Source organism: Lissotriton helveticus, chromosome 2_1, assembly GCF_964261635.1.
Source record: "Lissotriton helveticus chromosome 2_1, aLisHel1.1, whole genome shotgun sequence".
Taxonomy (NCBI): domain Eukaryota; kingdom Metazoa; phylum Chordata; class Amphibia; order Caudata; family Salamandridae; genus Lissotriton; species Lissotriton helveticus.
The window spans coordinates 1,933,771,125-1,933,798,619 of NC_136059.1; the positions used below are offsets into that span (position 1 = coordinate 1,933,771,125).

Sequence of the window (27,495 nt, forward strand, 5' to 3'; positions counted from 1 at the left end):
TTGATAGTTTTGCAAGTAAAATAATAAAATTTCTTCATCGCCAACAGATCACATGCTCTGACCTCTAAACTCGAGTCTTTCTTAGATCAAAAAAACAGTAGAGCATAATGGGCCTTCACTCTTGATTTTAAGAACTGCAATTATCTGCAGTTGAACTTTAATTCCATCGAGAAAGTAATCACTGATCACTGGTGTGCTCATTTTGGATTCTAAACTGGTGGTTCAAAACTTTGATGTAGCAGAGCAGATACATTATTTATGAAACAGGGTTTTCTACCTTTGTTGTTTAAGTTAAACATAACTGTTTCCTTTTTCAGACCCGTGACAGTGTCCTGCAAGAACAAAAAGAATCAAGAACAGATTTCAGGGTGAGCAGTTGTATTTACATTGTTAAAGTATATTTCTTGTATAATGTATGTAAATCATTACGTGTGAGAACTTGGTGAATTTCTTTCTATTTGGGAATCATGTGTATCCTGCACCGTTTAGCTGAAATTACTGTGATGAATGAATGCAACAGCTTTGTTTTAACATATGGAAGAGAGAGTGAGATATGGTACACATTTAATCAGGGACAATGACTCAGTATACATACTGAGACACTGAAAAGGCTGTACTATTGTATGTTATAATGCATTTGCATGCTTGCCACTGATATCGGCATTTATGATAGATATTTCAGCAAGAATAGTCGTTATTCATCCTCCGGGGAACTGGATGCAGATCCAGATAAAGGGGCCAACGAGTCTTGAGAAAAATCAACTCTTGTTATCCTGCCCCCCATCTCTAACAATCTATGACAACAGGTATTCCAGAATGTTGCTTTGTTTGATTATATCTACTGCAGTTTTCAGATGTATTGTGATGTCATTCACCGGACACGCCATTTAAATTAACATATATTCTGTGCACAAAAGAGGCTTACTTTAGCATTATTAGTAAGGGGCCGATTCCGATTCGGTAAACTAATCCGTACGACAGAATTTGAATCCGTAGCCCTTTCCGTAAGACTCATCCAATTACCGTCCGAATCCCATAGTACGATTCGTAGAAAAAATATATGACTGAATCGTTGCGAACCATACGAATAACAAGGGAAAATCCGTACGACATGGACCCTCAAAGTGAACCGTACAAATCGTAAACATGCTGTACAACCCGACAAGTACGATCCAGACCGGAGAATCAGAATGCGATTCGTAAGGAAAACGTCGCGTATGAGCGAGCCACACAATAAATTACAAGACGAACCCACACTGAACGACGCGCGCGAACCCCGTACCCTGGCATTCATGGGATGTGTGCGCCTCGTATCACTATTGTGATGGAGCCATACGCGAGTGTGTGTAACACACAGTACCCCGGCATTCATGGCGTGTGTGCGCCTCGTATTACTATTTCAATGGTGCTATACGGGTCGGACTCTGCTTTTCCCGACGTTTTGAGCTTCCGTAGAAAAAGAGTCGTACGGAGTGTTGCAGAGACTAATCGTACTTGCTGGGCCGGAAACTGCTGCTTAATTATGAACGGACGTCGCGTACTGCGTGTTCCGGATACGAATCACACTTATTTTTTAGTCGTATAGTTTCAGTACGATTCATACGGAGATATGCTTTGGATCCGAAACGTACTTCATCGTACGTATGAGGACGTTTACGGGTACGATTAGTACGGGAAATTTGCTCCGTATGGCTATTTGTAAAGGGATTTTACCGAATCGGAATCGGCCCCTAAATGTTAGCCTTGAAATGCCGGACTAATTTGTTTGCTCGAGGACGATGTTCCTATGTGACTATCTAATTCGAGACATTTTCTGTCATTGAAAATCTCTTATACGGAATCAATAAAATGTACTGTCAGCTCTTAACATTGAAACTATCAACTTGCCTAGGAGAATCACGGTTTTAAAGTATGGTGTGCACTACTTGCTAAAAGGGGGTGATTTCAGGATCACATTCTGCACCTATCATAGAAGACAGTACTTTGCCCATTTTTTAAGAAATTTGTATGTGTCTACTGTACAGGCACTAACTTAGTAACTCGGGGAGTGGGCGCATGCACTCTAGCAATGGAGCTCTGAAAACAAACAGCAGCAACTACCACTTCTTGTGTACGATTTGCACCGTCTACATTACTGGTGCTTATTTTAAGGGTTTGTGCATGTGCTGCATACACCTATAGGATCAGGAATAATCTTGCAGGAAATGCAAAACTCACTTGGTCTGATTCAGAAAGATTTTGCTGTGATTTTATGGCAAGACAGGAGGCTAATATTATTGCAATCTCCTTTATTGCACTACTCACAGCATCCCTTTAAAGGATAAAGAACCTTAGCAACATTCTAAAACTCAACAAGAGGCCAGAACTCCCAGCCTTCTTCCTTCTTTTTCGCTGCTGCTCACAGAGGTACGTATTTCATTACAAGCTTTGAAAATATTTGGCGTGAAAGTATGAATGTGTTAAGAAATTTCATGATTAAGCACTTATTAGATATGTACTTTGTATGGGGTGTGCCTGGGGTAGAATGTCAGATTGGATGTGCACTTGTTTGACCTCAATCAAAAAGCTTTAGCTGTGAATATGCTTGACTTAGTCTTGTACTCTTGGCTAACTCCTGAATTTCAAGGTACTCCTAATACTTCTAGGCTCAATTCACAAAGGGAAATATACATATGGAGATCTCTGTTCATGGGGATATGTGCCAATGGTTATGTGTAATTCTTCTTCTAGAAGTTATGTCTGAGAGGAGATGCATGCCTAGTAGTAGCGGAATGTTGATCCACTCCTTTCCTTGAAGGTATGGGGACGCATATAACTCGTAGACTATGCATATTTTAGGTGCACATCGCACCAATGTTGTTCTACATATTGAGGGCGGAGGTCTCGGGTTACAATATGTAAAACTACACAGCATAGGTGCAGCACTGATGTTCATTATACAAAGGTTGTTATACACAGTGTGCTGCTGTTTAGGACTATGATTTTAAAAGACTAGCAAAACAAACATCACCTGAAGAACATAAAACCCACCTGGCAATCATTACTACTGAAAGCACACAAATAGATTACACACTTCAGCCTCCCATTTGTACACTTGTGCTGTGAGGTGTTGCAGAGCCAGAGATCACCTACATTTGTGTTTTGCGTGCTTGTGTGTCTGTGTGTGTTTGGGGACTAGAGGAGTAGGAAGGTTGAAGTTCTATCAACAATCAACACGCAGCAGAAATGAGTCATATGGAGAAGGCAAGAACAGACGGTTACACAAAGGACTGCCATAATAGCTCTTCCTTTGAAATGTAGATCTAAATCGGGGGTCCAGTCAACTGGAACCATTTATTCTCATATCCGCCTCAGACTTTCATCTGTGCTCCCTTCAGGAAGATCATTTGTTGAAGCACAGGGAGAGGGGAGCCTACTTTATTTCATTAGGGATGTGCCTGATAAGGTAATCCCAGGCTATTGTAGATTGCAGAAGGCTGGAACTATCTTCAATGAGGGAAACTCAGAAGATTTGAATACATTTGGAAAAGGAAGTGTTTCTAAAGAAGGGGTTTGTTCAAGGTAAAGTTGACAGAGGTTGGGTATGGAGAATACAAAATTGCATGCTAATGCACAGAATAGGAGTGGCACCTTACCACCTAATCAGAAAATTCCTTCACCTGAAAGAACATCTGAATGAAGTGAGGCGATTCTTCCTGACCATTGACGAGAGAACTGCAGAAAGAATAATTGATGGACATAATGCTGAAGAAATGTCAAACATTCACCTCCAAAACAGAGATCTGGGCCTAAATCCATCATTTCTTAGCACACCATGCCATTCCAGTTAGACCCAGCTATATGCATCAGCCTTGATCCTGCTCCCCATGGGATCAGTCCAGCCCGAACTGACAGGCCAGGTCCTCCCTTGACTGGAAACAAGCATCCTGTGATCAGTTTCAGAGTATCAGCCCTCATTAGTCAGGCTGGTTAGACTCCAGTGGCATTGTGAGCATGGGACCCAAGTTTTGGCATGCCCTTCCCACTTAGGGCGACAAATGCAAAAATTGAAGAAAGAAAACTGAAGGTGTCCTGTCTCTTACTGGTACTGAGGGGCTCGAAGGGCTGTGCTCTCAAAAAGATCCAGATGACCAGTTGTGTGTGGTGAACCCGGTGGGAGACTCGACTGGAGTGAGACTTCTCTGAGGATCTGAGGACTGTAGCAGAGACCAAGTGTGATATTACCAACATCAATAGATATTGGGTCACTTGGTTGTTGGGCTGAGACGCCTATGACTGGAGATCTCCAAAATAGCACCAATAAGATAGAAAGCATTGATGTGTGCATGCATGGATGATTCCTACTCTTGAACTCCCATCCTTTTTGTAGGAGAACAGTTTGCTGGTAACTTTGACTTCTTTTCATTTCTGGCACAAGATCGGCATCTAGTGGCTAATTTTGGTCAGTGCACATAGGCTGATCAAGATGTTTACAATGTGTTCCCATGGGCATTGTTTAATAGACTTTAAAAATCTTACCTATTTCAATCATTTTTATGTTGTTTTACTTACAAAATATTTCTGTTTTCTTTCTATTTTGGTTTGGGAAATTAACTGTATTGTGCTGTGTTATTAACTTTAATGTTGTTTGGTTCTGCTTGAACCTAGCACACACTTCTCTAAGGAATTGCGAGTTACTTTTGCCTTTGCTATGAGGAATTAAGCAGCGATCCACTTAAAATTGTGTTTTCACCTCACAATAGTGCCTTTAAATACATTTATATTTGAATAAATGACATGTTCCTAACTCTTTTGCATTAACCTATGGTTACAAAATGCAGCCAGTGAACAGTTCTGTCACATAATGTAGACTATAACAACATCAAATCACATAAGTATTGCTACAAAGAAAAATCTGTTAGCAAAAGTTCGTCATCCAGTGGTTAAAAAGCAAAAACACAAATATTGACTACGAAAATATCATCTTTCTAAATATCTAAAATACTCTAATATTGACAACATAAATAGTGATCTACAAAATATCACCATAATGTTAAATATAGATGACACTACCAAAAATATCCAAAATAATAACATTAACTACAACAATATTGTCACTAACCTATAAAAGGATAACTATATTTAAATTGCATACCTATTATAAAATGCCTTAAACTACTGAAAAACTGTTTAAACTGGTCAAAATAAGCTATTAAACATATAAACACAAAATAATTGATTTAAAAATATGTTTATAATAATGGAAAATTAATATTATGATTAAAGAGAGATCATTACAACCACTTTTAAAGAAAATATTAAACCAAATAATACAAAACGTGTAAGAAACAATTACTAATGAAGAAAGCACAAAACTTTGCAGACCTATTCCTTTTTCTACATTGACTAATGATGCAAATTTTCCTGATGGGTAAGTGGCGGGTGCGAAGAAAAAAGGGGGTCTCAAAACACGTTTTTTCCACCAATACATTTTTCATAGAATTTTTGGTTGGATATAGCGCCAAAATGACTGAATGGATTTTATTGAAATTTGGCAGGAATACTGATTATGATGTGCAAATTATCCTTTGTGGTAGTATGTGTAAAGTTATGTGTAAGTTTTAAATTTATAAGGCAAACAAACTTACTGATAAATTAGGCTGCAGTATATTGGAGTAATTTTGCGGTATACCACTGTACATGGCGAGTACAAGACAATATATGATTGGGTAATGAAAGTCTTTACAAAATTAAGAGGCAGCCACGTTATTTAAACCATACTTAGTATGCGTTCTGGGATTTAAGAGGAAATATAGTGCACTACTGTTTAAAAACTGCATACGCAGGAATGAGTCACTTTGGGTAAGTGTGTAAAGGTAGAGAAAAGTTGTTTTATTGCCCTCATATATATATTTTAAAGTCTACGGAGTACTGCTGGACTAACAATAAAGTACAGCAGTACTTACAGACATATAAAAAGAAACTAAATATGTAAAAAATTTAAAATACGCTGTACTGTACTAGTTATAACACTTTATTCAACTCTATGCTATGCCACTCCACTCTACTTTACGAAATGTCCCTCTACTCTACAGTACGCCATTTTCAATCAAAAGCACTATACTCCACTCTACTCCATGCTACGCCACTCCACTCTACTCCTTTCCACTCTACTCCATTCCACTTTACTCCACTGTATGATACTTATCCCCACTCTACACCATTGTACGACACTCCACTCTATGTTGCTCGACTCTAGGGCACGCTACCCCACTCACTGCAATAAGAGTCTACTCTACTCCACTTCACAGTATGGCAATCTGGGATTCCACCCCCCTCCTTTGTTTGACATGCCACTTCACTATATGACACGTCACTCCACTCTCAGACACTTTTCTTCACTCTACTCATAGTCACTCCTCTCTATGACACTCCACTCTACTCTGCCCCATCCTACACTACTTTTTCACTCCACTCCACAATACCCTTCTCTATTCTATGCCACTGTGTGACACTTTAGTCAATGACACTCCACTTGATGACATTCCTCTGGATGAAACTCCACTGTAAGATACTGCACCCTACACCATTCCACTCCACTATATCGCACTCCACTGTACTCTATGACACACCAAACACTCTAGCCACTCCACTCTAGAAGACTCTGCTCCACTGTGTTAGACCTGGCATCTTTGGCATGTTTTTCTCCTGTCTTTTTGCTTCTGACCTCTTGACTGTGCGCTGCATTTTGTTTTTGCTAGTTTTAGAATTCTGGGCACTTTACCACTGCTGATCAGTGCTAAATTGCAAGTGTAAATCGTGACTGTGATTAGGTTTCCATGATTGGTATATTTGATTTACTGATAAGACCCTAGTAAATAACACTGTGTGTGCCCTGGGCCTGTAATTCAAATGCTACTAGTGGGCCTGCAGCCCTGATTGTGCCACTCACATGAGTAGCCCTATAACAGTGTCTCAGACCTGCTACTGCAGTGTTCTATGTGGGTACTTTTAGACAGTCATATCAATCTGGCAAGTGCACCTACTTGCTAGGCCCAAACTTCCCTTTTAATACATGTAAGGAACCCCAGTGTATTTAAAAGGTGGGACATGTACTGGTATGTTATACATGTCCTTATAGTGAAATACTGCTGATTTCGTATTTCACTATTGCAAGGACTATCTCTCCCATAGGTTATAATTGGACCTACCTTGTGACCTCTTACAAGTGTAACTTCCAATTGGGCATTTTGAGTTTCGGCTCCCTGAACTCACAATTTAAAAATGAAATATTTTAGTGAAGTTGGTTTTTAAATTGTATGTTTGAAAATGCCACTTCTAGAAAGTAAAAAACAAACATTGGACCCCTCATACCATAGATGCATCCCCTGTTTTAAAAATGGTTCTATACCTCTCAATGCCTACATAGTTGAAGATTTTACTCTTATTCTTATTTAAATAAAGAGAAATCCTCTCACTAGTGCATCACACTTGCTTTCATATAGGTGTCACGTTTCCTAATAGCATTAAATGTACAAATTGGAACTGAAACGGAAAGGAAGCAAGAAAGTAGTACTCTCAAAAACAAATAAGAAAATAATGAGAGGATTGATAACTCTTCACTCCATGTTCATTTAAACCACTGTTGCATGCCTTGATCCCTTAGGAACAATAATGTGCCTTCTTCAAAGACAGAAACTGGTATAAGTACTAGAGCTGCGACACCATAACTTCAGAACACTTCTGGACTAAGAGGAGATTCTACCAAGAGGAAGAGCTGGAGAAGCTGTAAGAGGGGAACTGCCACTCTTCTTTTTGCTTTGTTGTGCTGGCCTGCTGCTTTTGTTTCATACAGTGAATGGACTGGACTTTGCTTTCTGTTTCCTGCTTCTAAGGTTCTCCAAGGGCTGTGTGCGCTTAACATGCCTGTTAAAAACTCTCAGAGCCATCAAATACTTTACCTTTAGCCCCTGAACTCCTCTGCTGGGAGTTCTGACCTGCCAAGTGGTACCAATTTCAGTTCTGGGCCCTTGGAGGTGGCTTTGCTGTAAAGAGAGAAGAAATCCACGCATCAACTCCGAGCGCCCGTTTTTTTAAGGCAGAACCGTCGTGGGGTTGAAGACTCAATGCATTGCTCCCAAACAGCTAAAAAATTGATGCAGCACCTGCTGTGCGGCCGGGAGATCACTGCAGTCTCAGCTCCTAGCACCGTGTCACCAAAGTCCGTGGCACCTACACTGATCTTGATACAGACTGTACTGAGCTGCTGAAGAATCAACGCATCACCTGCTTCGCAGCTGGGAAATCCACGCAGTGCTCTGCTGCAACCACATCAACCCAACACGTCTGGATTTTCCATGTATTATACTTTGATGCTGTCTCATCATCAACGTAGCCCTGCAGTACAGACTCAGAGCTTCAAGTCTGGAAATCAGTGCTTCACCTCAGCTCACAATAGGGAATTGACACAAAACTTTCCCTGCCGTGCAGAAGAAATTGACTCCTTCTTTCCCCAGGGACTAAGGAATCAATGCATCGCTTTTGCTTTCTGGCACCTCATCTTCCCTGCGTCTGTTTTTCATCACTTTCAGAAAGTAAAAAATAAACATGGGACCCCTCATACCATAGATGCATCCCCTGTTTTAAAAATGGTTCTGTACCTCTAAATGCCTACAATAGTTGAAGATTTTACTCTTCTTATTATTTAAATAAAGAGAAATCCTCTCACTAGTGTATCACACTTGCTTTCATATAGGTGTCACATTTCCTAATAGCATTGAATGTACAAATTGGAACTGAAACGGAAAGGAAGCAAGAAAGTAGTACTCTCAAAAACAAATAAGAAAATAATGAGAGGATTGATAACTCTTTACTCCATGTTCATTTAAACCACTGTTGCATGCCCTGATCCCTTAGGAACCATAACATGCCTACTTCAAAGGCAGAAACTGGTATAAGTACTAGAGCTGTGACACCATAACTTCAGAACACTTCTGGACTAAGAGGAGATTCTGCCAAGAGGAAGAGCTGGAGAAGCTGTAAGAGGGGAACTGCCACTCTTCTTTTTGCTTTGTTGTGCTGGCTTGCTGCTTCCGTCTTATACAGTGAATGGACTGGACTTTGCTTTCTGTTTCCTGCTTCCAAGGTTCTCCAAGGGCTTGTGTGCGCTTAACACGCCTGTTAAAATCTCTCAGAGCCATCAAATACTTTACCTTTAGCCCCTGAACTCCTCTGCTGGGAGTTCTGACCTGCCAAGTGATACAATTTCAGTTCTGGGCCCTTGAAGTTGGCTTTGCTGTAAAGAGAGAAGAAATCCACACATCAACTCCGAGCGCCCGTTTTTTTAAGGCAGCACCGTCGTGGGGTTGAAGACTCAATGCATTGCTCCCAAACAGCTAAAAAATCGATGCAGCACCTGCTGTGCGGCCGGAATATCACTGCAGTCTCAGCTCCTAGCACCTACACTGATATTGATGCAGACTGTACTGAGCTGCTGAAGAATCAACGCATCACCTGCTTCGCAGCTGGGAAATCGACGCAGTGCCTGCTCCGCTGCAGCCACATCAACCCAGCTCGTCTGGATTTCCATGCATTGTACTTCGATGCTGTCTCGTCGTCGACGTAGCCCTGCAGTACAGACTCAGAGCTTCAAGTCTGGAAATCAGTGCTTCACCTCAGCTCACAGTAAGGAATTGACACAACCCTTCCCTTGCCATGCAGAAGAAAGTGACTCCTCCTTTCCCCAGGGATTAAGGAATCAACGTATCGCTTTTGCTTTCTGGCACCTCATCTTCCCTGCATCTGTTTTTCATCACTGATTTTGATGCAGCAAAGGTACTCTGTGCTAAAACAAACGCATCCATGGAGTTCTATGGACTGATCTTGCTTAACCTTTTACAAGTGATATCCTTGCTTATGTAAATTGGATTTTTGAAGTGTTGGTCTTTTTTTACTTAGATAAATATAGGTTATTTTTGTGGGCTCATTGTGATGTTTTTTCACTGTATTACTATGTGTGTATGTACAAAAGCTTTACACATTGCGTCTGAGATAAGCCTGGCTGATTGTGCCAAGCTACCCAGGGGGTAAACAGGGATTGTCTTAGGTGGGCAATCCCCTTACCCTAACTAGGATAAGGGTCCCTACTTGGACAAGGTGCAATCCTAATTTTAACACACTATTTGCCCTCCAATTTACGCCACCCTGACCCTCCACTCTGACACTCCACTGTACTCTACAACACGCCACTTCACTCTACGCCACTCCACTCTGGAAGACTGTACCCCACTGTGTGCCTTTCCACTCTATGTCATTCTTCTCCATACTTCCACACTCTGACACTCACTGTATAACACACCACTCTGACACTCCATTCTACTACACTACACTGTATGATATTCTTCTCCACTCTACTGCACAATACTTGAGTCACCAACACTCCACTCTAAAATGTTCTAATCCACTTTATGCCACTCCAACCTACAACACTCTACTCTACTCTATACCACTCTACAACACTGCACTCAATACACTCCACCTCACGTCACTCCAGTTGATGATACTGCTCTGTACGACACTCCACTGTATGACACTTTAATCCACTCCATGCCACTTGACTGTATTCTGCTGCTGACACGCCAGTCCACTCTACAGCACTCCATTCTAGAACACTGTACCCTACTGCATGCTCCTCAACTCTAGCCCAGTCTAGTGTGCGATTTGAAACCCATATTTACGAAAATAGAAAAATATTCAAATTCAATGAAAAAACAAAGGTTAAAGCTAAGTTATAGTTAAGAAAACATTAGTTCTTTTTTCCATGCAAAACCACTTAAACTATACAAACAATACAAATTATAAAGTTATAGGTGTAATTTACAGTTATAATTCATGTCCCATCCGAAACATCCTGTAACTGAAGCACCTCTGTACACAGTGTTGTGAACTTGCTAGCCTAACTACATTAACTGCAACTCTTGTCTTCTCCATGCACTGCTTATAGCTTAAATATTACATCATTTTTAGCATGTTAAATGATAGCATTCCTAATAGCACATATGACATGTCTAATCAAATCATTCATGAGAGCACCTTTGAGATATAGTCAAGCGTAATGCTACTCTAGGATTGCGTTCTCAAGTCAGGTTTGTTTTCCCTGGCAACTCATTTCAGCCTTGGGTCTGTTTCATAGCCTATGTTAATCAAGTGCAAATCCACCATATTTGTGTTCTAAACAATAGTGAAAATTAAAGAAAGACATCTCATTTTGCCACCTCAATAGACATAAACAACAGACCCTTTTAAGGGGTTGAACATAGATTTTCTGCCAAATAAATATAAGCAAAACGGGGACTCATTGTTGTTTACATTATACATGATATGCTTGTGAGACATATGCATAATTGGAATTGGTGCTACATAAATACATTACTGAAAAAGTAAATGAGAAAAGTGATAAATGACACATATAAAGTTTCTCGGAGCATACGTCTGTTGAATGAAATTGCAGCACAGGTGGCCTCAAAAAAATTATTTACAGGTTAATGTAGTTCGTAGTGCCCCTCTATAAGTGTGTCAGCCAAGTGACCCAAAGCGTATATGAGCTCATAATTTCAAAAATGTGATTGAAAATATAATTCATATTGTGTTAACACACCACCTGATCAACTGCATTCAGGGGAAATAGGTACAGCATAAATAGAGGTCAAGGGAACATCCACCAAATCACATATGTGATATCATTCGATTTTTGAAATTGTGAGCTCATATGCACCTTGGGCCACTTGGCTGACATGCTTATAGAATAGAAATATGTGTCTATTTGTAAAAAAGAAATAATATAATTCTGTGTGTAAAACATTGCTAAATATGTAAAAATATTAATGTTAAAAATCAAGGTGTATATATGTTTTGTAAAGCAGTTCACATCACCCAATAAGATGTATACCTATTAACTAATCTTTATTTATATTCCTCTCCTAATTTACACTACATTGGGTAAGACGTTGAACATTTACTATTCTCACTCCAATCTAAGCTACACTGAGGAAGGTGTCGGACATTGAAGGTTTCATTTTACTATTCCCACTCCATTATAAGATACGTCCGACTGTATTGTATATTAAAGTGGTTATATTCAATATTCCAACTCCAATGTTGGTAGAAGTGCTGAACATTTAAGGGGTTAGATTTACTATTCGAATTCCCATCTAAACTACATTACAGAAGGTGCTGGACAATGAAAGGGTTAGATTTACTATTCTCATTCCAATGTAAGCAACATGAGTGACAACATAATTCACCAGATATTTTATATATAAAACGTATTTAATTCCACAGAAATACATTAACAAAATTAATGTATAATTATAAATAACATTGAAATAATCTCTTCTGTACATTACAGAATTAAATAAAATTATGAATCATTTTATACATCTGAAATATTAACTAAACAATACATTTGATCCAATGAAAATGTTCAAACGTTTAAAAGATTTTAATATATTATAAAATAAAGAAATATTCAATAAACACACAAATACTAATATCTCCATTGCTTGAATAAAGTAAATAAACAAATCCAGTAATGAAATATAGAACTTTAATAAAAAATGTCTACATTTAATTAAAAAAATAAATGTTTAAAGAAAATCAAATCATACATAATAATTATTTTGTAAACATTTTTTTAGCAAAACAATAGTCATAACAAAAACGTGGCAGTATCCAATCACAGACAGGAAACAATGCAGGAAATGCTTACTGACCCCACCCACCCCCTTGCTAAGGGCTATAATAGTCTAGCACAACCTTATCACACCCTGTTTTGTTTTATGTCTGCGACAGGATGATGGGGGCAATCTTTCCTCTTCATCTTAATGCCATAGTGTTGCTACCTCTGCAGGGTTTTGATGGGCACCTATGGCCTACGTGGAAGCTACAGGTTCAGAGACACATTAATGGCCTTCTTTACTTACTTGCTACTTCAGGTGAAGCATGTAGCATGGAACTCTGGGCCGCCAAGGTTAATATGGTGTATCTCGGCAGCCAGGTACTGTTCAGTGCATAGTGTCCACTCCCATGTAGTGAAATCAGGGTAACCATAAGGTGGCCCCCACACTAGGATTTGAGTGCTTGGATGCCACTTTGTATTTTTATCAGTTATAAATAACAAAAAGCAACCGGGCTGCCTATCAGTGATTCTGCAGGTCTGGTTCATTACCGTTATTCGGTCACACTTGCCCCTTGACTTCCAGGTGGCCGCCCAGCTCCTGTGCTGGGAGGTTCAGAGGCTGCACTTTGGGTCAGTTGCCAAGTTCATGCAGCGGAGGTCAGAGCAGCGTATATATTTTGTTTGGGCCACCGAGGTCTTGCATATTTATCTTTGGCAGCAGTATTTGGGGGTTAATTGAGTCCGGCTCCACGTTGGCAGAGAGCAGGACCCTTGACTGAGTGAGACAGCTAGGGAGATGATGCGCATGTGCATCACTATGTCTTTGGTCTTCCACATTCCAAACTTACAGCACTGCGATTGATGCAGTTTTTTGTACAAGGCTGTCAATCATGCACGTTTCTTGTTTAATGTTCTATGGGCTGCTTCCGTGAGACTGGTTGTAAGCAGTTCTGACAGAAATCTATTTATATTGTGTCTTTGGTGGTGAAGGTTGTCATTTTTGTTAGTTCTCGATGTTGGGCAGAGCTCTGCCATTTGCACTGTGATTATAGGAAAACATGCAGGCAAGAGACGGCACTGTTATAAAAATGTCTTCTTCTTCGTAAGTGGGCAGTTCTGGGCCAAAGCCTCCCACTAAGAAGAAGAGAGGGGGTGAGGATAAAAAGCTGAGGAATTTAATTTTGGAGAGTTTGTCTACCCTGAAGAAGACCAAATCAGGGGCTCCATCTGTAGGGGCCAAGAGCTGTATTCAGACATTTCCAGTTCTGAGTCTTCGGATGAATCTTTTATGGCCTCTATGGAACATATGGGGAACTATGTGTTGAGGGACAAGTTACCTGGCCTCCATGCCCATGTGAGTGAGATGGGGTTCCCTGATGAGGAGGAGGCCAGCACGTCGAAGGACATTGTGGTGCTGCAATTTCGGAATCTGTTGACTAAATCACTTGCCCATTCATCATTTCGTGATCGATATTCTATTGAGTGAGTGGAAGGATCCAGAACGCATTTCTGTGCCCTGTTTCATGTGAAAACTCTATCCATTAAAAGATGTGGGGGCTACACTCCCCGAGACGGTCCATGGGCACTTTATTGTGGCCAGTTTGGGAGGGTGCTCCTCCATGACAGATATCCTTAAAGATGGGGCAGACAAGAACATTGATATGTCTTTGAAGAAGGCCTATGCTGGCTCTCATCTGTCCATTCACTCTGGTTCATATGGAACTAATGGGGCAAAATCGCTGCTATCCGACATCAAAACTTTATTCACCACAATGCAGGAGGATAAGCATTGTCCAGATGTGTTGGCGTCAATGGACAAGCAGACTGAATTTCTTTCAGACATTGTCTTTGATTAAGACGTCTATGGCATTGAAGTTGACGTTTACTGGAAAATGACCTGGGGGATAAGCTGCATAAGGTTTTGAAGAGCAGAGACATTCTTTTTCCATTAGAAAACATCAGCAGAATAGACAGTCCTTTTTTTCTCAGTGAAGTCCTTTTCGTCAACCTTCCTGCCATAAGCAGTGAAGTGCATCCAAAGGTCAGAAATTCCAGGAGAAAGGTTTTCAAGGCAAGTTCCAGAAAAAGGCAATTCAGGATTCGGGGAATCTTAATCAGTGTTCCTGCCCCAGTGGATCCAGTTGGCATGGTACCAAAGGTTGGAGGGAGGCTTCACCATTTCCTGAAGAACTGGTGTTGCATGACTTCAGACAAGTGGGTGCTGAGTATTCTGGACAGAGGTTACCAAATTGAATTTGCATCATTGCCCTCATCACCAGGGATTATTCAGATGCCTCTTCCAAAGGATCCTCTCAGACGAATGTCTTTGTTGAAAGCAATCCTGTTGCTTCTCCTGAAGAAAGCTATTGTTCCAGTTCCGAAGTCAGAGAGGTTTCAAGGCATGTATTCAATTGTGTTTCTGGTTCTGCAGGTATCGGAGAGTTTCAGGATCATGATCAACCTCAAGATCCTCAACAGATATGTGCAGAAGATCTTGTTTAACCCCTTCAGTGCTAATGACAAGGGTAACTCGTCATGGAGTTTCCATTGATTTCAATGGAAAGTCAATGGGAAGAGGGGGATGTACCTTAGCAGCCAAGTGGTTAAGATGGAGACCCTTCAACAAATCATTCCTCTGATTCACGGAGGCTTTGTGATGGCTACACTGGATCTCATGGATGCATATCTCCATGTGCCAATGGCATAGCAGTTTCGGAGATTCTCTCTGATGGGTTACCATTGGCAGTAACATGTACTTCCATTCAGCCTGAGATCTTCACCCACGGTTTTCACTAAGATGGTGGCGCCCCTGCTTGCTCACGTTCCTCTTCAAGCCATCTTTTTGTTTCCTTACCTGGACGACCAGCTGCTCCAGGCCCCTCGCAAGCAGGTGATGCTACGCGATGTGGACTTGATCTGAATGTTGCGAATAGCAATCTTCAACCCTCAACCAGGAGTACTTTCATAGGGGCCGAGTTCGAATTCGCTCTGGGCAAAGTGTTCCTGCCACCCACAGTCCAGGATCCGGCATTTGCAATCCCTCTTAATATATCTGTTGGCTCTGGCATCTGCCAGCCTGCTTTAATGGATGGTGGTGCAAGGTCACATGGCAGCTACCGTCTTCACAGTACCTTCTGCCAGGTTGCACTTGTGACCATTGCTGTGGATATGAAGGTCAAGATACCAGTGTCCCTGGACATTGTTCACAGCCTTCGTTGGTAGCTGGACTCATCAAATCTCACTAAGAAAGTGTAGATGCATCTATCTCCTCCAACTGTTGTGACTATGGACACCAGTGCGCTGAGTTGGGCGCTACATAGGACCAGTGGCCAGTTTAAGCCCAGTAGATCAGTTCCGAATCTATGAGGTCGTCCAACTGGAAGGAACTGTCTGTGGTGTAGAGGGCCCTCCAGTTTTTTCAGGCCTCACCTGTCAGGTTGCAATGTAGTGGTTCGCTCAAACAATAGAGTGACTCTGGCATATGTCTACAAAGAGGGCAGAACACGCAGCCAGTCATTGAACTATGTGGCTTGTGCTGTGGCTAGTTTGGCAGAACATCTCTCATACATCTCTGCTCAGCACATCAGGGGCATATACAATGTGGTTATGGATGCTCTGAGCCGCCAGTTTCCATCATTGCAGGAACTTTACCGGTCCTCCAGGGTGTTTTGCCTGCTCTGCAGAAGGTTCAGTGGCCCAGAGATGGATTTGTTTGTTACCAGGTCAGACACTGCTACCACCTTCTGTTCCATGAGTCTAGAGGTGGGGCCCTGGGGAGTGGTTGCCTTGTCAATCCCATGGCATCCAGTGGTGATGTATGCACTTCCTCCCTTGAAACATTTCTGCTGAATGTCCAGCGAGATATGGCAAAAGTGGTGGTGATCTTGCTGTATTGCCATGGAAGTCTTGGTTCCTGTTGTTGAGGAGTTTGTCTGGTGTCCTCTTTGGATCCTGCCACCGAGTCCATCTCCTCTGTGGTCTCCCAGTACGCACCCATTGATTCCTCTAGCATTAGCGGTTTGGACGTTTTGTTTTCCTCGTATGCATGTCCTTTGGTTACATGGTTATTTAATAGTTTCACTCTCTATTCGCCTGCTGTCAGATCTTCTGTTCCATCATGGAATCGTTCTCTGGTTCTTTATGCACTTCAGTCCTCTCCTTTTGAGCCTTTGGTGTCTATTGATCTGAAGTTATTTTATTTATTTATTTATTTGTAAAGTTTTATAAAGCTCAAAATTGACCCAAGAGGGTATCAGAGCGCTTTGCATTTAGGATTGTTGCGTTACAAGTTACATCAGATACAAGAGCATAGTAAGGTACAGTACACATAAACAATGTTTCAAAAATTCATAGGAGGGAGGGGAGGGAGGAGTAAAAGTGGGGAGATGAGGCAGAACAATGCCCAATGCCCGGCTGAGTAGGTGACGGTCAAAGGGGGAAACCAGGGCCAGTTCATTTCCTTTAAGGTAGCCTTCCTGATGGCTATCACTTCTGCCAGGCAGTTGAAGGATTTTTCTGCCTTGAGGTGCTCTCCTCCTTATTTGGGATTTATGGAATGATGCTGTTGTGTTAAGACTGGATGATGGCTTTCTTCTAAAGATTCCTTCTAAGTTGCATACTTCTCAGGTACTGATGTTGCCTTCTCTCTGTCCTTCTCATTCTTCGATTGAGGAACAGGTGTTGCACACTCTGGATGTTAAGTGCATTGTCTGTGTATGTTGAAAGATCTGCTATTTTTTGGTAATCTGACTCTCTGTGACTTTTGGTCTTGCAGGCTGCGGTAATGCAGCATCTAAGTTGATACTGAGTCGTTGGATTAAGCACACAATCTCTTTGGCATATCAGGCCTCTGACTTGCCTTGTCCTTCCAATGTTCAAGTGAGGTCCACTATTGTTGTATCTGCCTCGTGGGCCACATTAAAGGATGGATGAAAACTGTCGGGCTGGGACTTGGGCTTCTGAACACACATTTATTTAACTTTTTTTTTGTTCAAATTGTGCACCGTCCAGCTGCATGAACTTTGGGAGTGGTGTGTTACTAGCTGTGGAACCTCCTACTGATGTGATGTTTCTGCTCAGATATATCTTTAAAATTCAAAGGGGTGGTGTGTTTTATTTCCGAGGTCGGTATTGAAAAGGCCTTCTTGGTGTGATACTTTGGTATACCTCATTTTTGTTATGACTGTGACGAGGATAAGGGACATAGAGGTGATGCCCTGATTGCTTAATGGTAATCTTCATTACTCTTAGTCCTACTCGTCCACTATCCTGTCATACTTTGATGTCAGGCCTTTGTTGCTTGGTATTTCAGGGTGTGCTCTGGTTGTGCTAGGCTATTATAGCCCTTAGCACGAGGGTAGGTGGGGTCAGATAGTGTTTCCTGTTTTGTTATCCGTCTATGATTGGTTACTACCTCATTTTTGTTATGGCTGTGTCAAGGACAAGTAGGATTAAGAGGAATGAAGATTGCTGGTAAGTACTCAGGGCATTTAATGATTTGATATTAATATAGGATGGATCTAAATCCCAATAGAAGAAAACGAGTGGCAAGAGCTCTAAATGATGGTCTGATGTGATCTGCAATTATAATGTTCTTAAAGGTAAGACTGTACCTTAAAGGTAAGAATGTAATTAATTTAAAAATATCTTAGTACTCCTCTTCTCTGTTAAACCCCGCTCATGATTTCCTGGCCTTCTACTGTTCCAAGGCGACTAAGTTTAGGGAACATATGTCGTATTTTAAAAGCAGAGTCAAAACATAATCCTTGTTGCTAATCCTATGGCGTCTTTCAGTGCTGGCCTTCGAACCTAAGTTTTGGAAACTTCAATATTTTGTATAGTGGGAGAAAAGCTCAATATATTGGAAAAGATTAGACAAATCATTGTGAATTTTAACTCGTATCAACAAGAAGCCACCAGATCCTTTTCAAACCCAAATATCCTCCACATGAAAGGATGATGAGGCTGGATCCTGCCGAAAACCAATTTCTGCATTCACATTTTGAAATTATTAGCAACATATGCGCTGTCTAATTTGTTTTTTCATTCAGAGAAGGTTTGTTGTTTCCGTCCATTAAAAGCAAATTGTATTTAATTGTTGGCAATGCATTGGGGCCCATCGGGAGACGGGGAGGGGAAGAACCGACCGGAGACAGATGTAAGGTGTGATAAAGGCCGCTTTATTGAGAAACAGGTGCATCCTGACAATATACCACATCCTTGGCCTTTGCCGTACAAAACTAGGCCTAACTAACTATACGTATACCTGCCAAAACCCCTCACCCCCACCCCTAAACAGTTCCCCGCCAACAACATAAACATTAGTACCAAATACCCAAACGCCTGCCTCAACTGTTTCAACCCCTGCCATATGTACACTCCCTTCCCCTCTGCCAGGAAAACTCATTCCTCCTATCCTACCTCCCCCGTTTAACTAGGAAAAAGCGCCACCCAACATAACTTTCCAGCACCTGCTCCCAGCGACAACACAACCAGGCAACCCTACTTTAGAACGCACCTGCCTCCAACAAAACTCCTTTTGACCCCTCCCGTACCATCGTGACCCAGGGAAAACCCCCCCGCCACACCCCCTAGACCAAGAAACCACAGGGAGGGTGGGTGGGACAACAATTAACCTGCCCCCCGGCTGCTGGGTCACTGTCCCATGAAATGGTGCACAGTGACCCAAAATGGCCGCTCTTATTGGCACCAGCCCAAACGCGACCAAATCCCACTGCCCAGCCCAACCAGCTTCGTGCCCTTCCTGTCCCCTTTCAAATTCTTCCCCCCACCCTTCCTCCCGGGGCCCCAAAATCCCCGGGGGGGCGAGCCTCCCGCCGGTCGGCCACCCCCCGCAAAGCCCCATTGGGGCCCATCGGGAGACGGGGAGGGGAAGAACCGACCGGAGACAGATGTAAGGTGTGATAAAGGCCGCTTTATTGAGAAACAGGTGCATCCTGACAATATACCACATCCTTGGCCTTTGCCGTACAAAACTAGGCCTAACGAACTATATGTATACCTGCCAAAACCCCTCACCCCCACCCCTAAACAGTTCCCCGCCAACAACATAAACATTAGTACCAAATACCCAAACGCCTGCCTCAACTGTTTCAACCCCTGCCATATGTACACTCCCTCCCCCTCTGCCAGGAAAACTCATTCCTCCTATCCTACCTCCCCCGTTTAACTAGGAAAAAGCGCCACTCGAAAGCCCCCATACGGCTTTCGACCCCCCCCCCCCCTAGGACCCCTGCTCCTTTGGATACCTGTGCACCCCAACTGCCCGGTCTACTGCCTCTTTCAGCTGTACAATATAGAGCTCCATCCCATATCTCGATAAATGCACTCCATCTTCCATAAAAAAGTAGACCGCCCCATATCTCAGCTCCGGGTGCTCCATCCTGCCCACTCCCTCCTTCTCACAAAAGGCCCGCATCTCCCTGTTAATTGTTCTCCGAGTCTTGTCAATTGCCCCAGGTCTCTCCGCCCCCCTCCAACATCTCCTGGGTATGAATTCCGACCAAATGACATAACATCCCGCCCACTGCCTCCTGATCTCCAGCAAATCCCTCTTCATTTGTTTCACCAGTGCCAGCCCCTTGCACTGCACTAAATCATTCTCACCCAAGTGGATGACTACCACATCCGGACAGACCCCCCCCCGCACAACATTATTCAAAACCGGCACCAACTCGTGCCAACGCATGCCCCCTTTACTCCTCCAATGACACCTAAACAACTGCTCGTCCAATTCCAAATTGAGATTCCTGCATTTCTCCCATTCGGCCCTCTCCGCTCTCTTTACAAAGGAATGGCCCACCACGTATATGCTCATCGCTGCTGCAGCAGGCCCCGCCACCGCACCTGTAAAGACACATATGTGAGCAGCGCGCACCAACTGTAAGTCTATTCCAACACTACCCCCCGCAGCCTGACGTATGTCTTATAGCAGTCTGATTTCCAGCGCCCCAGCTTCTTAATCTCCTCCTTCCCCCAACCCTTCCGCGCCGCCTCCGTCGCCGCCCCGATGCGAAACGAATGTGTCCCGAATTCCTTCGGGTCCTCACCCATATCCCGTAGGGCGTGCCGCAGGACCCACAGCAACTGCGCAGCTGTCACCCGACCCCCATCTCTCCTGCCAAAAACCTCCGTCCCGTCCTGCACCCGACCGGCCGCAAGTCTTCTCCCCCATTCTGCCGGACACACCGCCTCCGTTATCCCCCTGGACCCAAGAGAACCCACGTACCCTCCCCACGCTGATCAGTCTTGGACCGGCGAAGCCGCACCGCAACCTCCCGGCCGCGCAACTCCACCTCCTCCCAGGTCAAACCCGGCCGTCCTTTCAAACCCACCAACTCCGACACCCGGAAAGCTCCAAAGAACATCCATGACATCAACGTGGAAAACAACACCGTCTCCGCCTGGTCCCTGCACACCACCGGCAAGCGGCCTACCAAACCCTCCAACATCGCCTCCGTAATGGGCCGTCTCCGCCGCGCCCGAGCACCTTTCTCCCTCTCCCAACCCTCCAAAAGACGCCCCCCCCAATTCTCCCGCCGAAGGTGCATAACCCCACCAGAGCTTGCCCATGAGAGCCACCCCTGCCAATTTTCCCGCTATCGTCACTCTTGTCAGACCTCTGTCCATTAACCCTAGCATGAACTGCACCACCTGTTCCTCACGACGCCACTTGCCGCGCTGCCTTACCGCTCCGCCACGTAGAAACTCCATCCAAGCCTGCTCATAACTCCACCACGTGGCGCCGCCAGGGACGACCTCACCAACTGAATGACCCGCGCTCTCCCACCAACCACAGCTCCTCCGGCACCCGTGTCTTGACCGCCGCTGCCTCCGTGGCTAGCCCATAGAACCTCCGCCACTGGGAACGAGACAAAGCATCAGCAATGTCATTATCCACTCCCGGCACATGTTGAGCCTGGAACAAAATATCATGCTCCAAACACCTCAATACGAAGACGCGCATCAACTTCAGCACTTGGGGCTCCCTAGCAGACTGCCGATTCACCACCTGCACCACGGACATATTGTCCACCCTGAACAAAACACGCTTGTGTGCCAACTCTTGCGCCCACACTGTCACAGCCACCACCAACGGGAACAACTCCAGGAAAGCAATGCTCCTACCCCCCGCCTGCCACTGCTCCGGCCATGTCTCCGCACACCACCTGCCTGCCCAGTAGAGGCCAAAACCTCCGACTCCCGCCGCGGCCGATGACATCGTCACATCCCACTCCCAGTCTTCCGGGGGCGCCATGGGCACTCCATTGAAACGCCCCAGAAATGCCAGCCACATTCTCAGGTCCTCCCACGAGCCCGCCGATAGGCGCACATGATGATGGGGCAGCATCAACCCGGACAAGGCCAAACCCAACCGCCGACAAAACGTCCGCCCCGCTCGCACCACTCGGCACGCGAAGTTCAAATGTACCAGCAACACCTGCACCTCCCGCACCGTCACCTTTCGCCTGGCCAACATGCCCGTCACCAAATCCATCATCACCACCTGTTTTTCCTCCGGCAGGCGTGCTTCCATGGCCGCTGAGTCGAGCTCTATCCCGAGGAACGACAGCACTGTGCTGGGACCTTGCGTCTTCTCTGGCACCAAAGGCACCCCTAGGTACCCCATCAGGTCGGTAAAACTGTCCAGTCGTTTCTGGCAGTCCGTCGAACCGGGCCGACCCACCAGGAAGAAGTCGTCCAGGTAATGCGTTATCGCCTCAGAGCCTGTGCGCCAGGAAAAAACCCACTGCAAGAAGGAGCTGAATCTTTCAAACAAGGCACACGGAACGGAGCACCCCAGGGGCAGCGCCCTATCGACAAATATGAGACCGTCAAACTGGATCCCCAGCAACTGATGATCCGCCGGGTGTACCGGCAACAACTGGAACGCCGATTTAACATCGCATTTTGCCATGAGCGCCCCCCGCCCCGCCGTCGTCACCAACCTCCTCGCGACGTCCACGGACGAGTATGACACCGATGCCAACTCCGTTGAAATAAAGTCGTTCACCGACGCGCCCTCCGGCCATGAGAGATGCTGAATCAGCCGGAAGTGACCTGGTTCCTTTTTTGGGACCACCCCAATTGGCGAAATGATCAAATCCAGCAATGGCGCCTCCTCAAAAGGCCCCACCATCCTCCCTTCCTTCACCTCCTTGAAAAGCTTCTCCCGGACGATACCCTTGTGCGCGTTCACGGACTTCAGGTTCTCTGCCCAACGAGCAATCCGCGGACCCTCGTAGCCCAACCGGAAACCCTCCCTGAAACCCCGACGCAGCACGGCCGCATCGTCTGCCCGCGGGTACGCCTCCAAAAGAGGTTCCAGTCGGTCCAGCCTAACCGGAGTACGAGCCTTTCCCCAGGGTACTCCCCCCTCCCCCCCTTCCGCCCCCCCCTTCCTCTACCGGGCACGTAGGCCGGGTGCTGCCCCTGTGCGAGGCCTCCCCTAATCCACAACAACATGCCTCCGGGTGGCGTCTCCCGCACGCGGAGCATTCGTGCCTAAAACGGCACACCTGCCTGAGACAAGAGCCTCTGTTGAAATCCCAGCAGGCCCCAACGCCGGCAGTGCTACCGGCTCCCCCCGCCCCCACCCCGCCACGGGTGGGGCGGGCCGAAAAGGGGGGGGCGCCAGCAGCAGCCCACTTGCCGTGTAGATGGTGCGGCCAAATTTCGCCCCGCTCATCATCTGTTGGTATAAGTCCGCGCCCAACTCTCCCCACTTTGCCTCCGGATCCGATGCCATGCGTGCCCGAAACTCCTTGTCGTAATGCGACCACGCATTACCCCCGTACGTCACCTGCGCCCGCCGCACAACGTCCATGTACTTGAACAGTGCGACCGCCCTGTCGGGGTACTTTTCGCAGTACACACTGGCATAGATCAGGAAAGCCGCCAACCAATTCTCAATGGTAACCGGCACCTTAGGCCGCCTGGCTAACTCCTGCTCTTCCTCCTTCGACCCCTCTTTGGCCATCAACTCCCTGTGGAGCAACTTCAAAATCTCCACATACTCCCCTTTCCATATCTTCTCCCTGGTGGCCAACGACAAATGCGCCCCCAAGGACTTCGCCACCCCCATGTACGGCAGCTTCCTGACCGGCACCTCACAGCTCTCCTTCGCTCCGACGCCGGACGCCGCCACCCCGCCGGACGTCGCCGCCTCGCCCGTCCCCGCGCTTGCCGACACCGCCGCACCCGCCGACCCCCGGGAATCGCCACCACTCCCGCACCTGCGCACCCCGACGTCGCATCACCCGCCACCTCCGTACACACCCCGGCATCCATCACGTACCTATCCTTCACCAACCTCACCCGATCCCCACCCTCAGCATCCGTCCCCACTGACACCTGGCAACCGCCATCTCCACCTCCCGCCTGGCCTCCATGAGGCCTGCCCAAGCCACTCCCCGACCCTGCATTGGCCTTACCTGGTGTCAAGGCTGGCGTCCGCACCGGATCCCGCCGCCAAACCAGATCCACTGGGGGGGCCGTCACTCGCGGCACCGTCTGCCGGGGGCGTACCTGTAAAACACTGCCAACAACATTACTCACTTCCCCCCCTCCCCCTCCCGAAGCTCCCCCTCCTCCTCTGACTCAATCTCGCCAACCCCTGCCACCAATACCCCACCCGCGTGTACCCTACTCAGACCTGCCTTGTCCCTGCACTCCATCATCAGTGTCCCTAAATCCACATTCCCTCTTCTCCTGTCCTCCGTTTGGTAAGTAGTGTAACCTGCCAAATTGCTGCTCCTTCCCCGTCCCCCGGCGGCCGGATCGACCCATCGGGAGGGGGGCGTTGGAGACCCATGGCCCTGCCATCTGCCGTCCGCACGCACATGGTCCCTCGTTGGAGCGCGACCGCCCGTACTAGGCAGAGCCGGCCCATCAACTCTGCGGGTTGGAGCCGCAAGCTGCTCACCGGAGCCCCTCGACAACTGCTCCTGCCAATAAAAAAGCGCACCCCCTTCACCCCCCCAAGCTCCTGGCGCACCCCTCCCCCACGCCGCCGAATGCCCTCTCCGCCGTGCCGGCCGCCCTCACCACCCCCCCTCTCCCCACTCCCAGCCCCCCGCCCCTCCCATGCCGCCCCACACTCCACCCCCCGCACCACCACAAGCCCCGCACCCCTGCGCCCCACCCCGTAAACCCCATCTGCCCCCCTCCCCGTGCCCCCACTCACCGAGACTCTCCCTCCCCCAACCCCCCTCCACCCCCAAACTCCTGTGCACCTCATCTCCCCGCCCCGCCCCCCACCTGCACCCACCACTCCCCCTCCCCGCCCGCACCCCTCCCCCCTCCCCGCGGCGATCCCAGCCTACTAGGCCCCACCATGTCCTCCTCAGACGACGACCCCCAGTCCAACTCGCTCTCAGCCCCATCCCCAGCTCCCTCCCCCTCCTCCGATTCCTCAATCAACAGCGGCGAGAAACCCACTCCTCCCCCTTGCCCCCCAATCCCTCCCTGCCCATCAGCGCCCCCTGCAGCCGCCACCCCCCCTCCTCCCCCCGCCCCCTCCTGGCCTGTGGGTACACTCGCAGCATCCTCCCCCCCATGCCCCCCCTCCAGCACACCTTGCACTTGGCCCCCGTGCCCCCCCCCCAACCTGGCACTCCTTCCCGACTTCGGGGCCCCCCCTCAACCCTCTGAACCTGCTCCAGGCCCGTCCCCCTCGAGGACCCTCCCGCCGGCCTCTCGCTCGTCCCCCCCGCCCCTTCCACGAACTTAAGCGGGCCTTCCCCCGGCCGCTGCGCCTCTTACCCGCTCTCCCTCCCCGTTTCGGCACCCCGCCGCCCGCTGGCCGCCACCACGCTCCGCTCCTCCCTGCGCCGCTCCTCCCCTCGTCCTCGCCTCCCCCTCCCGCCTCGCCCGCGAACGCGGCGGCTCACAAGCCGCCACCGCCGCCGCGGCGCCATCAGCAGCGCGCCGCGGTGGCCTTACCATCACGTCGCTCCTCAGCAGGTCCGTCCTGCCGGCTTCTCCCAAGAGGCGGAGCGCATCACGGACGCGGGGATCCGCCATCGCCGCCGCCATCAGACCAGGTACCGTTCCTCACGCGCCGCCCGCACCGCCGCTTCCAACTCCTCCGCTCCGCCACGCGAACAACGCACACGCCGACAACTCACTCTACCCCACTACTCCCGCCACAGTCTACCGTAAACACCCGCTAAAACACCCGAAAACTACCACGACTAACCGCCCAAGGCCGTAATACCCGACAACAATGAACCTGCCCCCCGGCTGCTGGGTCACTGTCCCATGAAATGGTGCACAGTGACCCAAAATGGCCGCTCTTATTGGCACCAGCCCAAACGCGACCAAATCCCACTGCCCAGCCCAACCAGCTTCGTGCCCTTCCTGTCCCCTTTCAAATTCTTCACCCCACCCTTCCTCCCGGGGCCCCAAAATCCCCGGGGGGGCGAGCCTCCCGCCGGTCGGCCAACCCCTGCAAAGCCCCATTGTGAATTGTGTTGTATATCTCATGTTAAAACATGATTTTGTTTATGAAACATCAAGGTAGATTTCCCTTCTGTTTGGTATTAATATTTTGACAAAGCATGCTTTTATTCATTCATATAAAAATGTATGCGTGTTGTTTAATTTTGTTTGCATTCAGTAGTATTGTAGAGCACAAGTTGAGTAAAGGTAAATTTGTTCAGGATATTACAAATTGACGGATCTCGTGAAATAATTTGAAAAGCATAACTTCTTAGTAGTAGACCATTGGACAAATATTTGGAGTTTATATGCGGTTAATCATTTCTTACGATCAATCAGTGTAGGAATTGATATCTTCTCGCCCCCAATCCGATTCAAAATGTGCGGTTTATTCCTAAAGGCTGTCAAAGTTGTCACAGGTTTCTAGATGTGTATGTGCTAGAATTAAACAGGTCTATAATTTGCATATGAAATTAGAGCATCTGGCGTTTTTGTGTGTAGACGAATGTCTAGTTTGAGGTAATACTTACACTGCCCCAAAACACAAAGGCAGATGTCCTGCGAGAGCTGATTATCATCCGCAATAATTGGAATTTGCATAACATCTTGACAATCTGATTGTTTAAAAGTGTGGAAAATGTTTATTGCAGTACATTTCCCCCACCTTTCAACAAGAGAGAGACCTTTCTCTTCACTTTATTTGTCAAAGACAAGCCGTTTAGATCATCGCAGAATACAGATGCCAGATACCCTTGCTTTTTAGCACATGCTGGGAGGTGTGCCTTTTGCCTTTGGAAAGTCATTACTAGATTTCACTGCTCACATAAAAAAATGGAAAACATGAACAGTCGTTCCCCAGTAGATAAGGCGATGAAAAAGACTACTCTCAGTCCAAATCTGTATACGTAGTTTGGTAAATTACAGTGCTTTTAATTCTATTGAAAACAAAATTCAAAAGACAAAAGCACAGTACTGACAAATCTGTACTGCCAAGACAATAATTAGTGGTCATTATGAAAAGTATGCATTCATGCATAGACAATTGCTTGCCAGAAGCAGACAATAGTATATTTACTATCAGTCGAATCTCCAATATGCCTGGAGGCGAGTAAACAGTCATTTCAATCCAAGATAGATGATCTTACATGAGCAGCCCACTTTTCCTTCCACCAGCTTTCTAATTCTGCCCAAGCAATTTTCTTTATGGCATTTCAAAGTGTGGGATGTGATACTATCCTAACGGTCAATTTTAATGTTGAAGTCCTCGCATGCGTGCAGTTTGGCTGCCACCTGACAAACCCTACGCTGGCAGCTCACATCTGCATGTATTGCGTTTACAGTTGCCGTGCCAAGACCTGTGAAAGCTGCTTCCAAAGAGA

The 27,495-nt window shown here is 46.4% G+C and overlaps 1 protein-coding gene across 1 annotated transcript in view; it reads left to right on the plus strand.

The window, feature by feature from the left end:
• Positions 1 to 323: 323 nt before the first annotated feature.
• Positions 324 to 27,495, plus strand: part of INPP4B (inositol polyphosphate-4-phosphatase type II B) — a 1,970,577-nt gene continuing 1,943,405 nt past the window's right edge. The window contains exon 1 of the mRNA XM_078676858.1: positions 324 to 368. The gene's annotated coding sequence lies outside the window, so the exon portion shown is untranslated. The remainder of the gene's footprint in view (positions 369 to 27,495) is intronic.